The 10653-nt window shown below is 34.7% G+C and overlaps 1 pseudogene; it reads left to right on the forward strand.

Moving 5' to 3' along the window:
* Positions 1–668: 668 nt before the first annotated feature.
* LOC149573183 (pentatricopeptide repeat-containing protein At4g30700 pseudogene) lies at positions 669–4175 on the forward strand (annotated as a pseudogene).
* The last annotated feature ends 6478 nt before the right edge of the window (positions 4176–10653 follow it).

Below are 10653 nucleotides of genomic sequence, written 5' to 3' on the forward strand. Positions count from 1 at the left end.
ACTTTCTTCATCAGTTGCTTTGCATGTTTAATAGCTGTGTTGTTAAGGTAAGATTCTCGTTTGAATCTAAGTGAATTTCATTTGATTGAATGTTTTTGATGTTTCATAGTAGCAAGGTATTCACATATGCCCTAATTAGCTGATAGGCTAATTATGGGGTGACATGCCAAGGCAAAGTCATGATGTCTCACTTGGCAAAATTTCCTGGCTGCAAAAGACTCATCGGAAAGTTTTAAATTTACCATCGCTTTGTTTGAGGACTTACTCAATGTATGGAGAGGTGTCGGTTGTGGATGTTGGTGGACAATTTAAAGTGCTTCTGCCATGCGTTGAGCTGTAAGATGGAAATCTCAGCTGCTGACCTTAACCATGCAATCAGATTGATCAGCCACACCTGCATTTTTCGTACTTCTTGTAAATCCTCCATTTTGAACATGTTGTCTGTTGCACCTACTTTTTTTCATGCCATTGTGGTTCCTTTTCAGACCGTTTCCTGAAAAAAAGGCATGTAGGATATTGAGACCTTTTCGCTTGATTTCCTTAAAGTTGAAACTCTTATGCACAACTTGGATTTTTTTTGATCTCTGGACAAGGAGGATAAGGCATCGACTCCCCTGTCTTCTATGAACTCTGCAGTGCAGAATTTATCAGACAAATGATAAAAATCACTACCTGCCGAATCTATCAGAAAACTCTGCACAACAGGTCAGCTGAAATATGTGGTTTGCATTGTACTTGCCAGACAAAACTCTGCTGTAGATTCTTCTACATATGTTCATCTATTGCAGGCCTGCATTAAAAGCGAAGCTCTTTCAGAGGGCAAGCTAATCCACTCTCACATCGACAAGAGGGGTTTTACGTTTGTGACAGACACGTTTTTACAAAACACACTATTGAACATGTATGAAATGGTGGAAGTTTGGTGGATGCTCACAACGTGTTTTATCTCAATATCGAACCAGATGATTTCTCATGGAATGTTATAAGTACAGCTTATAGGAAAAATGGGTTTCTTCAGTAGGCATTGATAACGTTTTCCCAAATGCAGCAAACAGCTGTTCAACCTGATCATTTCACCTTCTCTGCTATCCTTCCTGTATGTGCGAGCGTGGCATCTCTAGAACATGGTTAACAAATCCATGGAAGGACAATAAGATGTTGGTTTCTATCCAATGTTATTGTGATGAATACCTTGATGGATATGTATGCAAAATGTGGAAGCATGGATAACACATGCGAAGTGTTCAACAGAATGCCTAAGCAAGATGTAACATCATGGAATGCAATTGTTGCTGAGGATGCACAACGTGGATTTACTGAAAAGCCCTTGGAGCTTTTTAAGCAAATGCAACCGACAGGCGTAAATCTGAACTCATCAACCCTAGCCAGTACCCTCCCAGTGTGTGCTAAAATGGGAGATTTAAAACAAGGTAGGGAAATCCACTAAAAAATAATGGAATATAAATCTTTGTCAGATGTTTTAGTTTTGACTGCTCTGGTAGACATGAATGCAAAATGTGGGAGCATAATGAAGGCATATGAGAAATGTGGTGTCATGGAATGCAGTGATCGTAGGCTATGCACAAAATGGGTTCGCTGAGACATCCTTGGAGATTTTTGATGAAATGTGTCTGTTTGTTGTCAAGCCAGACTTCTCCACCTTTTCCAGCATCCTCCAGGCCTGTGCGAAGCTTTGCAACAGGGTGTAGGGATCCATCAAATCATAACCAAAAGTGGGTTTTTGTCAGATGTTGTAGTTGTGACTGCATTGATAGACTTGTATAAAAATGTGGACACATGCAGAAGGCTGACAAATTGTTTGACTATATGCCTCAACGGGATATGGTCTCATGGACTGCAATCATTTCTGGATTACACTTGCTGGACTGGTTGATAAAGCCTTGGAGATCTTTAAGCAAATGCAATCCAGAGGTGTAAAACCAGATACACGAACTTTTGCCAGCATTCTGCCAGCTTGTGGCAAAATTGGAGCTTTGAAACAGGGTATAGAAATTCATCAAAAAGTAATTGAAAGTGGATTTGTGTCCGATGTGGTTCTGACTACCTTGATGGACATGCATGCAAAATGTGGGATTTTAAAGAAAACACTTGAATTGTTCAAGAAAATGCATCATCCAGGTGTGGTGTCATGGAACACAATTATTGCAGGTCATGCCATGCATGGACATAGCAAGGATGCCCTTAAAGTCTTCGAGTTGATGAAGCACTTTGGTACACACCCAAACTATGTAAGCTTCCTTTGTGTTCTATTTGCTTGCAGCCATGTAGGTTTTGTCGATGATGGCTGTTAATGCTTCAATCGCATGACTAACTCTTATGGGATCGTGCCAAAAGTACCTCCCAGTGTGTGCTAAAATGGGAGATTTAGAACAAGGTATGGAAATTCACTAAAAAATAATGGAATATAAAACTTTGTCAGATGTTTTAGTTTGGACTGCTCTGGTAGACATGAATGGAAAATGTGGGAGCATAGTGAAGGCACACGAGAAATGTGGTGTCATGGAATGCAGTGATCGTAGGCTATGCACAAAATGGGTTTGTTGAGAAATCCTTGGAGATTTTTTATCAAATGTGTTTGTTTGGTGTCAAGCCAGACTTCTCCACCTTTGTCGGCATCCTCCAGGCCTGTGCGAAGATGGGAGCTTTGCAACAGGGTGTATAGATCCATCAAATCGTAACCAAAAGTGGGTTTTTATCAGATGTTGTAGTTGTGAGTGCATTGATAGACATGCATGTAAAATGTGGACACATGCAGAAGGCTGACAAATTTTTTAACTATATACCTCACCAGTATATGGTCTAATGGACTGCAATCATTTCTGGATTACACATGCTGGACTGGTTGATAAAGCCTTGGAGATCTTTAAGCAAATGCAACCCAGAGGTGTAAAACCAGATACACCAACTTTTGCCAGCATTCTGTCAGCTTGTGGCAAAATTGAAACTTTGAAACAGGGTATAGAAATTCATCAAAAAGTAATTGAAAGTGGATTTGTGTCCGATATGGTTCTGACTGCCTTGATGGATATGTATGCAAAATGTGGGATTTTAAAGAAAACACTTAAATTGTTCAAGAAAATGCATCATCCAGGTGTGGTGTCATGGAACAGAATTATTGCAGGTCATGCAATGCATGGACATAGCAAGGATGCCCTTAATCTCTTCCAGTTGATGAAGCACTCTGGTACACACCCAGACTACGCAGGCTTCCTTTGTGTTCTATTTGCTTGCAGCCATGTAGGTTTTGTTGATGATGGTTGTAAATGCTTCAATCACATGACTAACTCATATGGGATCATGCCAAAAATGGAACATCACATGTGCATGGTTGACATTCTTGGCTGTGCTAGCTATCTTGAGGAAACCCTGAACTTCATTATCAAAATGCCAATAAAACCTGGCATGGTTGTGTGGGAGTGTGTACTTGCTGCTTGTAGATCACACAAGAATATAAGCTTAGGAGAGTTTGTCTCAAATCTCCTCCTTGAGATTGATCCGAAAACTGTTGCACCTTATGTTCTTCTGTCAAACATTTATGCAGAAGCAGACAGATGGAATGAGGTTCAAAATATAAGAAAATTGATGAAACACAGAGGAATTCAGAAGATAAGATACCTGCATGTAGTTAGATTGAAGTCCATTAAATGGTACACAGTTTTTGTGCAGGAGACGAATCACACCCACAAATGCAGGAAATTTATGCAGTGTTGGAGAAACTGTCATGGGAGATGAAGGCAGCAGGGCATATTCCAGATACAAAATCAGTAATAAATAACGTGGAGGAGGAGAAGGGATTACTCATTTGCCACCACAGTGAGAAGTCAATAGCATTTGGATTGTTAAACACATCCCCTGGAACAACTTTTAGAGTTGTCAAGAACCTTCGTATATGTGTTGACTGCCACACAGCAACCAAGTTTATCTCTTAGGTTGCTGCAAGAGAAATTATTGTCGAGAGATGCAAAACGTTTCTATCATTTCAAACACGGACAATGTTCTTGTGGAGAATATTGGTGATGCCAAGTGAAGCAAGCCTTTGAAGCAGCTTTACAGTTCTGTCGTGACAACTTGGAGTAAGAGGTGGAAGAATGGGAAATGTGGAAGGATTCAAATCACAAGTGCTTAAAGGAAATGAAAAGCTTCCAAGCCTTCAATAAATGTGAAAAAAAGGCTTAAAATCAAAACCAGTGCTTGCTTAAGGTTGGACACTTGGTGGTGAAATTATCTTGCGCAAACTTACTCAAATCCAATTAATGAAATTTCATATGAAGAGTCGGTAGTTGACCCTTTGCTGACTTTGACAGAATGGGTAGTCCAGGTGGAGGCGGCATTTGATATAGGTTTATACTTGTAATTTGCTTGATAAATTGTATCATGTATTTTCAACTATCCCTTGATATAATAATAATAATAATTATCATAAATTGATTTTGAAATATAGGTTTCAACCAATATTAAAAATATACATTTTGAAGTAAGTGTAAAGTCTAATTAATAAGTGTGGCATTTGATATGCTTGATAAATTGTATCAAGTAATTTTCAAATATCCCTTGATTTAAGCAAAAAGGAAAAATAGAATATTTTTAAATAATAATAATCATAAATTAATTTTGAAATAGAGGGCTCAACTAATATTAACTAGTAGGCAACAAAAAATTCAATAGAGGTTATATATTGAATGAAAAGAAAAATAGATATAATTAATACTTGACAAATTTTATATAATTTGATTATCACTTATTTATATTTTATAATATATTAATATAAAAAATATTATTTTTAATCTAAATTTGTTTGTACTTGTTAAATTATTTAAATCAAAAGTTTATATAAATTTGGTCAAATCTATTGTATGTAGATATGGACGAGTGATAGAAAATAAGGTTTGAGGGAGATTGAAATCATGAAATTAATGTTGACTTCATGTGTAATACAGACAAATGTTCTAAGTTCAAAAAACTAATATTATCAATCTAGAATAAAATTATTTAGTAAATAATAAAATATTTATTCAAAAAAATTGTTTGCAAATTTCATATAATTTATTTCTGATCTTAAATCAAATGCATAAAAACTTTATATTTTTGTTGTTTCATTAATACAAATAAATTTGTTACATGATTCATCATTTGATGTTTGAAAACTTATAGTTAAAAGGATTTTCTAAAACACACACACACACACACATTGATATATTGTAATAAACTAACAAAAAATACAAGGGTTTATGCAACACACATAGTAAAATCTACTAGCAAAGCCCCCACACACACACACACATTGATATATTGTAATAAACTAACAAAAAATACAAAAGTTTATGCAACACAGTGTAAAATCTACTAGCAAAGTCTACGGAGTTAAAAATATACATTTTGAATTCTAATTAGTAAGTGTGGCATTTGATATAGGTTTATACTAGTAATATGCTTGATAAATTGTATCATGCAGTTTTCAAATACCCCTTGATTTAGGAAACAAATAAATAAATAATAATAATCATCATAAATTGATTTTGAAATATAGGTTTTAACTAATATTATAAATATACATTTTGAATTCTAATTAATAATTTTTTCCTTAGTGAGATTATAATCAATCAGTTGAAAAATGTTTAGTTGAAAGAAAATGATATAAGGTTGTTACCACATTAAAAAAACTTTTATTTTTTTAATGATAAGAAGTTTAAAATTTGAGTTAAAAAAATTAGATGAAATTTATCAAATATTAGAAATTAGAACATTAGGGAGAAATTAAACAATATTTGATATAATTAAAAAAAACTATTTTTGTGTGGAGTTAATATAATATAAAGTAAAATAAAATAATTTTAAGTAAAATAGGGGAGACAATTTGATGTTAGTCTCATGATTATGATTAAGGTTTCAAGTACAAACCATCAAATGTAATTTCACATCAACATTTTATCCTTGCGCTTATGGACAAAAGTAAAATTTAAAAGTCAAAATTTAATTTAAACTTGACTTGTTTTATTAAATACTAATACAATTTCTTAACTATTTATAATGGTAAAAATATATAAAATAATTTGAAAAGAGACTATAAATTTGAGTAAATCTTTTGATATAGCTATGATTAAATACAATTTTTAGTCCGATTCATTATTTAGAGTATAATAATCTTAATCTTTCTAGCTTTGAAAATACTACAAATAATACTTCAAATAAAGATATTTAAATAAATAATTAGGCTTGTAAACCAAACAAATTGATAACTTTTCTTAAAAAATTCTATTTCCAAAACACCCTTTTGAATATAGTACACATCTTTTATAAAATTATAATACTTCAAATAAGAATATATTTGAAAAATATCTAATAGTTAAGGGTGAGTGAATAACCGAGTTGGTGTCAAGGTGAGTTATGAGGTGTAGTGTTAGGCTAATGATCTCGGTGCTACGCATCAACTCAAGTTCGAGTCACACTAGTTACCATAAACCCTTTTAAAATTGAAAAACCATGGCGCTCCGGTTTGATGGCCATCCTATGGGAGCTAGGGTTTTGACTCTTTCCATAATGACTTTGTAGAGTAATTTTGGTAGCAAGGGTAATGGGGATTTGTGTCGTGGCTTGTAGATTTCAAATGGAGGTCAAAGAGTGACCTTGCTAGTAGGGGCAAAAGACTACGTGCCGCTAAAATGGCGTTTGAAACAACCTGGGTTTGCAGGCTTTGAGTTGGGAGACGACTCATGCAAGCAACAACGTAAGGGGATGATGCATGTTCATGATTTCAAGCAACAACTGAAGACATGTGTGGTATGTGGATCTAAGTGGAAGTAGAAGGAAGGATATGCTCCACAAATAGGCTTGGTAGGAGTTTTTGGTGGGGTGAACAAGCCTCAAACTGAGTAGTTGCAAGCCAAAACGTCGATGGTGCCAATGGCTGAGGCATGTACATTGGATTTGGATTGCAGGAGGAGGTAAATCAAAACTTAATAGTTTTTTCAAATCTAGGATTGATTGGGTGCTTTAGAGGTTTCTAGCCTAGTTTGGTTGATCTACATTAGTGGATTTCTGATTTTTGGCAACTAGTTTTGGAAGGGTATGTGTAGATTTACCCTTCAACAAAAGGGTTTTTTATTGTTGTTTTTAAAAAAGAACATGATAGGAAGAAAATTTTGTGTGATTTTCAATGGTGTTGGGAGAAAAAATATGCATTGATGTTAAACTGTGGCATTCAAATTTTAACCCGAGTAATGAAAATTTTGATAAAGTTCCTATATGGGTAAGGCTGCCAAACTTGCCATCGCACTTATGGTTTGATTCATGCCTTGAAGCAATGGGGGACACCATTGGGGATTTTCTCATGGTGGATGAAGGCTCCTCCAATCTATTTCACTCAACCTATGCTCAAATCCTTGTAGAGGTGGATATAACTAAAGGGTTTTCAGCTAAGATTAGGATTAATACTTCCAAGGGCATGTGGACACAACCTTTAGATTATGAAGGCATCCCTTTCAGATGTAGATTGTGTTTTCAGGCTGGTTACTTGGCTACTGATTGTAGGAATGGGCGAAAGCATATGCATGCCTCTTGGTGGAAGGAGGCAACTTCCCAACACCACATAGTGGAGAACAAGGTGGAATAGAAAAAAAAAGCTTTTCTCAAGTGGTGGTTGAGGCTCCACAACTATCTACTCCCAAGGAGAAAATGATGCCTCCTACAGAAAGCATAGATAACTTGGTTAATAGGACAAGTGATGATAAGAATCAGGGTAATCTGGTTGCCATTCTAGTTGACAAAGATAGGAAGACCACAGTTGGGTCTTGAAATGTTAATGAGGGAGAATGTTTGGTTCATTCTCAACATGTTATCATGGGTGGTAAGAATGCTTTGGATCAAAATGGTTGTGATTTGGAATGGTGAAATGATGCTGCTCGGATTGAAGATGGATGGTGCACTGTCAAGGTTAGGAAGAGTAAAAAATCCAATAAGGTTTCTTTTGATATGACCCTTTGCTCTCATAAAAAGTGAGGGAGAAAGTGTTAGTCATCAGTTGATACAATGGCGTAAGTGTTTCAGGTGGTTGGGGTGTGGGATTTGGTATGCTCTTCTCTTGGTTTGATGATGTTGGCTTCTGAGGGTTGTTGGTAGGTTTTTTGTTATGTAATTTGGGGTTGTTTTTGGGTCTTTTAGATATTGTAGGGGTGATGTAATGCTCTCTTATGCATCTTTTATTTTTAATAAAATTATCTTATTACTGATCCAAAAAAAAAATCTATTAATTTAATAAAAGTTCTAGGAACAATGATACGTATATTTAGTTTTATATTAGGAGGAGGAGATGGTGAGAATGAAGATGAAGAAGAGGAGGATGAGGAAGAGGAGGGAGAAGATATGGGAGAAGAAGATGAAGATGAGGATGATGATGATGAGGAGGAGGAGGAGGAGAAGAGGGAGAGGAGGAGGTGGTGGTGGAGGAAAATAAGAAGAAGAGAAGATAAAGAAGAAGAAAAGTAACATCGACAAGGAAATAGCTGAGATTATATCAAAACAATCTTGGAAGCCTCTCCAACAATATCACTATAAACAACTAAGAGATAATATAGGGTGTAAGTTGAGAAAATTTGTGGAATTGATACGATAGAAGTAGTTTTGCAAAAAATACCACACGTGGGATGTTGAACACATATTGCAATTTACTTTGTGAAGTAAAGTATGATGTCTTTTAGAGAATGAAAAAGTTCTCAACATTGAATCATGTAGTCCTTTTTCAAATGATGTAATATATCTTACTATTGATGTAATCATTCACTAGGATAGAGGAAAATAAAAGAGAGAGAGATGAACATTTCTATTTGTTGTCTCACCTTTTTTTTGCTAAAATAAATTAATACTAATTTATTTGACTATTAGCTAAAACATTGCACCTCTTTTGGGTGCAACTGCTAGTTATAGTGGTTGTAAACATTACTAAAGATTTCATTTTTGTAGACAAGTGCTATATAAATTCTTGTATTTTATTCTAGACTTGTTGTCAAGCTTTCTATATCCGAGAATATTTTTATTATCAAAATTTGAGTTAGTGTAGTAGGATTTTAGGAGTTTTGGCTTGCATGTACAAGGTGGGGGAAGTACTTGCAACATGTGCCTTACATTTTCCTACATGCTTGTATGTTTTATGTACAAGTCCATTGCTTCCTTCTTATTGTATCATAATATTTGGTCAACTCAGTGAATCCCATTTAGTGGAAGAACATGGAATAGAAATCAGGGAAGGGCACTCCTAAGCTTAATCGATGCTAGAAGTCTTTATTGCTATTTGGCTAGAAAGAATGTAGTCATGGTGTATAGTTGCAAGAGACAAAAATAAGCTAAAAGTATAACGTGCATTTTGAGCCATGCTTTCACTCTTCGTCTCTTTGGGATTAAGTGATTTAATAATATAATTGGATATCTTGCCAAAGCTTTCCTTTTGCTATTATGTATACAAGATGTCACACACTATTAGAGTTCTATAGTGAGTTGTGAAGTGGGTTTTTATTTGCTTTAACTCTGTAGCCCTTCATGATATTTGGAATGTATCTTGCCAATTTCTAATTTCTACTTACAATGTGGATTTTGAAATGTAATTATTGAATTTTTATTAATGATTATGGAATATTTCTATTGTGGGTAAATATTTTTGGATAGAGTAAGGATAAATTTGAGTAGAGACTAAATTTCCATGTGTTACGAGCTTGACATCTTTTCATAGCTACTCAGATTTTCTATTCTAAGTGTCTGGTAGCAAGATAGCATGTTTTTGTACTGGTTGTTATGTTTTAAGAAATACAAACATACATAATTTTTTTTGCTTTTGTAGCTTTATCATGTTTATTGAGTTGCACCTAATATCTTTTGAGTTGGCCTCATGTAATGCTTGTTTTTGGGTTACTTATTGTCTAGGATATGTTCAATAATATGAAATGATCTAATGTCTTAATGTTTGGAGAATATCTTATATTTGCACAATTCTATTACTTCCCTTGGTTTTGTTTGGTTAGTCTTCCTCAATGCTAGGTTGGGTATCTTTTATGCTAGGAAATATTATGGGGAAGCTTAACAACTTCTTGGTAGGGTGGTAAAGCACCCCTACAATAATCTCACCCTCATGTGTTCTTGAGAAAGTTTTGAAGCTCTTGACAATTTGGTTGTCATCTTTAGAAACATCTTCATATTTTGGTAATTGGTTTGTGGTATTTTTTAGAACTTTTCAATTTATTTCTTTTAAATTTAATGGTAATTAAAATTAATGTTGACTAGTCAATATTCAAATGACCTTGACTCTTGTAAACTTTCCACATTTTATGGAGATTTCTAATGTGGCATTGGTTTGATGAAATCAAGAATGCTAAATTCATTGGCATAGAGATGTTGGAATCAAATATGTTAAAATTGATTGGAATCGTATGCGAGAACAATAGTAGAAAAAGATATTGTGAAAGAATTATCACCTGGTTCCCATCAATATGGAATTTGGTTACATCTTAGTTGGGTTAAGACTATTACTGGAGGAGGAGGTACACACCTCTTGCATGTTTTCTTATTGATTTGGGAAAAAGATTATCAATTTTAGATTTTCTATACTGGTATTAAGTCTTGAAATTGTTAAGAGGTGTTCAATCTCGA

Source organism: Cupressus sempervirens, chromosome 2 (assembly GCF_028749045.1).
Source record: "Cupressus sempervirens isolate cs-2001-9-10 chromosome 2, ASM2874904v1, whole genome shotgun sequence".
NCBI lineage: Eukaryota > Viridiplantae > Streptophyta > Pinopsida > Cupressales > Cupressaceae > Cupressus > Cupressus sempervirens.